A 5,723-nucleotide genomic window follows, 5' to 3' on the forward strand; every position below is an offset into this window, starting at 1 on the left:
TCATTCAAGTTTTTGGAAGAGAAACCAAATGTTACCTCTAATGATATTGACTTATAAGTTATGATTCACTTTAATGAAATTCTATTCATATATAGAGCTATTCAATTCTCTATCTATTAGTGGTATTTAGCTGTTTTTTATAATTCCTTGATCATTGTTTCTTCCCTTCTCCCTTGCTCAATGTTCATTCTTATATTTTCCTTCTCCCAACTCATCATGTGAATGCGGAAATGGATATTTATGTGTTATAATCCTTTTGTGCATTGAAACACGCTTAAATAATTTCTACCCCGTAATCAATACCCATGTTCTTCTCCATGCACTAAAATAAGCGCATGTAACAATTTTAACAATATCTGAGTTGCTAGATATCTTCAAGCATATTCTTTAATAGTTCATTTGCATTTTTTCACCACATAAATATACACGATCCATTTCCATTTGTGGTCAACCCATAAACTATTTTAATTTATGGGTTGCACTACTTTAACCTTTTCTTTAAGCTCGAGACTAGCAATGTGGAATCAAAACTATAAAATTGCTTTCCAATCTATTTCATAAATGTATAATACTAGTTCTAGTGGTTTGAAGGTTCGAGTATGAATATCATGCATTTTGGTAGCGCAACAACATTTATAGACCATAGTTGTAAGTGAATGTTGGATACTTACTATAGAGATGTTCATATATTAGGGATTCCTACTTTGGCCAATCACACTCATGGTGATACCGCACCAACATGGATTTTTAGTGGTTATGAATTTCTTAGTTATTTCCTTGAGATGGTGAGCCCGTCATTTCTATTGGAACCTAATGCCCTATCAAGTACCATTTTGTTGACGATATTCTTACTAATTGTACTTGTAGAGAAGCTACACACATTTTTTGTCTAATTATTGGTTTGGAGGAAGGCTATTTGGAGTAACTAGCCATGGACATCAAGTAATTTCCTTCCACCATAGAAAACTTATGTGGAAAGATGCATGTAATAGGTTAAGAGCAGGAATAATCAAGGTAACATATCTGATATTCACATTGTTCATTATGGTAAGAATGAACATGAAGCAAAGACATGTAGGATCCCATGGGAGAAGCTCAAAGAGAAGTAGAAAGAGAAGGAGAGAAAGATGAAGCTCTTGAACCCACTCATTTTGTTATTTCTCATTGGAATATGAATCAATGAATATTTGTTCAAAACTCCATTTACTTCTTAAGAATATTCTTGGTTTCTAGTCATGGTGCTAATTGCCACATGAATTTTTAAAGAGATTGTTTTGAGAAATTAGAGGACAATGTAGAGTTTATAGTAAATTTTAGAGGTGGTTCCAATCTAAAACTTATGTGAATTGGAACCATCATGCTCAATGTTTTTGGATTCTTGGATTTTCTTTTGCATTATTTTCTCTATCTTTTTTATTTTCAAAGTAAATTTCTATCTCTTATCTCTTATGCATATTCGACAACAAGGGCATTCTATTGACATGTTTGATGGACAAGTTGAAATAAGGATGTCTTCTCACAACATGGTCATCATGACAAGATGGGATGATAAGAAATTTTTGAAGATGAAAGGACATTTGGATGGGCACAAAATTTTTCATTTATCTCCCTCACGATGATGAAGGTATGTTTTCATCTAGTCCCTTGTCACTTTCTTGATTTGATAACATCAATTAGATAGTCATTATATGTTGAAGGAAAATGGTGCTTCTAATTTTCAAGGATTCTAAGGAATTTCAAGCAATGTGAGGCATGGATCCTTGGTAAATACAATGAACATCCTTTTCATGATTCCACTTCATGAGTGTCAAGTAAGCTAGAATTGACACACTGATATGTGTGATGCCATGCCTATAGTAGGATTTGTTGTGTTTATTTGTTGAAATAGACATCTCAAACATTTGAAAAACTTAATTTTTTCACCTATGGATTGAAGGTGAAGGTCATTGTTATATTGAAACTAATTGTACTATGAAAGGAGGATGTATACTTCTAATGAGTTTGATATCTATCTTTATCAACCCAGGATCAAACATGAAACTATTGTTCCATATAACCTTTATTAAAATAGTGTAGCAAAAATTATGAACATGACACTCTTGAATATGGTATGTTCAATGTTAAGGTATGTATCATTATGATAATCAAGAATTTAATCTTCAAAAACTAGAATTATAAGAAGCTCTTAAACTTAGAGATGTTCTAGTACAAAAATTAGAAGAAGAAAAAAAGAGTCATAATAAGTCAGAAGATGAAAAAGAGGCTCTAAAGATAGAATTGTCCAAGAAGTGAGAAAGGATATGTTTATATACATATAATGAAGATATTATATCTCTTAAAAATCTCCTTTAATAATTAAAGAGAGAATAATATGTTCTTATTAATCAAGTGGTTGAATGGGAAAAGAATTGCCAACGATTAGAGGCAATTAGGTAAATTTTAACGTAAAAAATGGGCCTAAAATATGTACTAACAAAATTAAATTTAAGAGAACGAGTAGGATTCAAGATGATAATCTCATCTCCAGGGGTAAACATTATGGAGGAAAAAGAAGAAAACTACTTTTTTAAATTGTATTTTCAATTGATCTCCTTATGGGTTTACTCAAATGTCAAGTGTAGACACTTGTTGGATGTTGGATTAAATTCCACATCCAACAAGTACCCACCTACATACTTCTGAGAAGAGTCAATTAAAAAAAAAATGATTATACATTAAAAATTTGTTCTGAAAATGGTTTTTAATATTAGATTCCACATCCAATGAGTACACACTCTACATACTTCTAAGAAGACTCAATATATATATATATATATATATATATATATATTAAAAAATCATGATGAACATGATTCTTCAAGTTTTTTCAATGTGGGTCTTCTCAGAAGTATGCAGAGTGAGTACTCATTTGATGTGGAATGGAATTATATATCTAATAGGTGTCCACACTTGACATTTGAGTAAATCTATAAGGAGATAAGAAAAAAAAAAACAAATATTTCTTTCTTTTTCTTTAAAAATTCATGTCTATTATTTTATTATTTTCCTTAATAGGCCCCTTTTAGATGTCAACATTTCCCTAATGGTTGTATCTTTGAGAATGGAGTTGGAGAAATATAAAGCCAAGATGGATTTTGACCCTAAATTTCTTAAAGGATCAAATACCTTGAAAACGTTTCTTTGTGAGCAGAGATCACCAAAACTTAAGATAGTTCTACAATATGTAGATTACCAATATGCCGAAAAATGTGGGACCAACTCTAGGTCCCCAAGAAATGAGGGATCTTAAAGTTATGCAGAAGCACTTGAAGGTAGGGCCAATGAAGATAAACAAAATAAAAATCAGAGAAGCAATAAAAAGGAGCTAATCTATTAAAGCTACAAATTCTCCTCCATGCAGACTTGTAAATCAACAAACGTGACAGTCGATTTTTAATCAATTTATTCAAGCATATCGATCCTCAAAGTTCACGTACCCAAAAATTTTCTATTATAATTTCTACACGTCATAATTTTGGGCATAAAGCAATTAATTGTAAATATAATAAAGTTAAAAGAGATGAAAATGTTGGATTCAACTGATTTCAAAAGTACAAATCTAGAGATTCTTTTGCTAAAAAGAGAAACTCATCCTCTCCTCTTATGAATGAGATTGAGTGTTACAATTGTAACAATTTTGGACAAAAGGCCAGTTAATGCTAAAATAAAAAATTTGATCATCCTAGACAACAATCTTTTGAATATTCAAAACCTGAGAGCAATGTGAAAAAGCGTAAACAAAAGATAGGGAGGATGGTGTTTCTCTATATGATCATGAATAAGAAGGGAAGTGGTATGTCGATAATAGTTTTTCTAAACATATGACTGGATTCAAGAGAAAATTCCTAGTTTGAGAAAAGATAAAAAGGGTAGCATCACTTTTGGAAACAATGGTCCAACAGAACGAAAAGGAAGATATGTAGTTAGTATGGATGAGAAGACTAAGGAAAAAAATGTCTTGCATGTGGATGGTATAAAAAAAAACTTTTAAGTGTGATCCATGTGTGTTATAATGGTTATGATGTGACCTTTTGGTCCAAATACTGTGAAATAAGAAGAGAAAAAATGGTAAGCTAGTAGGAAGAGAAATCATAACTCCTAGCAATGCATTTGTGTTTGATAAATCTATAGTGAAGTGTTATTTGAGAAAGATAGATGAGATGTGGCTATTCCACAGGATGACGAGGCATTCAAAATAAGGTAAATTAGTGAATATCAACAAGATAGAGGCAGTAAGAGGATTACACAAATTTTTAAAACATACAGATTATAATATCTAAGTACTATAAATTTGCTAAGAAGGCAAGAGTTCTCTTAGAAACAAAGGAATATTCATATTCTATACCTCTATAGCTTGTCCATGGATGTTGGGTTGTGTTATATTCTTTCCATGACTAGCCTATTGCGCAGTGGGGGCAGCAAGCCCCCCTGTCCAGGGGTACCCGCCCCCCTCTACGGGGTCTGGGGTAACGCCCTGGGAATTTATTTTTTGGACCCTATATTAGGTTGGGTGGACCTAGCTATGGTTTTGTGCATGGTTTTGGATGCAATGGTTTTTGGTCCACGGTTTTGGACATAGTGGTTTTTGATCCATGGTATTGGATGGTTCGGCATGTATAAATATGTATTGTAACATTGAAAGGAAAATAATGAAAAATCAAGTTGGTAGTCCCAGTTTTGGGATCCAGGGGAAAATCTCTGTATATATGTGCTTTATGTGTTATGATCTTGTATTGTTTATCTTCGGTGTTTTAGAATTCGAATGCAGGTAATTTTTGTATGGGGTTAAAACCTACATTTGGTATCGAAGTTGTTTTGGCTTCAAGGGGACGCCTTTGTTGCTGAGGGTTTTGCTCAGGCCTGTGGTAGACCCTGTTTAGTGGGAGATATGTGGGATCAATTCTAGTGGTGAAAGAAGATGGCGAGTAGTCGAAAGATAGAGATCGAGAAATTTAATGGTCAGAGTTTTGAGTTGTGGAAACTCAAGATGGAGGATTTGTTGGTGGATAAAGATAAGTGGATCATGGTAGATCTGGGTACTAAACTAACTAGAGTGTTCAATGAAGAATGGAAGAAGTTGGATCGGAAGGCAAAGAGCACAAGACAATTGTGTGTCTCAAAATCAGTATTGTTGAATGTATCAAGGGAAGCTACGACGAAGGCTTTGTGGGACAAGTTAGGGACTTTGTACCAATCTAAGTCTCTAGTGAATAAACTATTCCTATGGAAAAGGATGTATAACCTGAGGATGAAAGATGGAGACTCGATGACAGAGCATCTAAACGCATATAATACTGTGGTAAGTCAATTATTGTCTGTTGATATTAAAATTTCAGATGAAGATAAGTGCATCATTTTGTTGTGTTCTCTACTAGATTCGTGGGATATTTTGGTTATTGCAATAGGTAACGATGCAATAGCCTTGCAGTTTGATGAAATAGTCTGATCCTTACTAATGGAGGATATGAGATGGAAAAATATGGAGAGCCAGAACGGTGATGCCTTATCTGTACGAGGACGGTTCAATAAATGTCTTGCATGTGGATGGTCAAATTAAGGTAAATTAGTGAATATCAACAAGATAGAGGCAGTAAGAGGCTTACACAAATTTTCAAAACATACAGATTAAAATATCTAAGTACTATATATTTGGTAAGAAGGCAAGAGTTCTCTCAGAAACAAAG

This window comes from Pinus tabuliformis, chromosome 2_2 (genome assembly GCF_031772625.1).
Source record: "Pinus tabuliformis cultivar Carrire ecotype Pingquan chromosome 2_2, CPIR1, whole genome shotgun sequence".
In the NCBI taxonomy this organism is placed as follows: Eukaryota; Viridiplantae; Streptophyta; class Pinopsida; order Pinales; family Pinaceae; genus Pinus; species Pinus tabuliformis.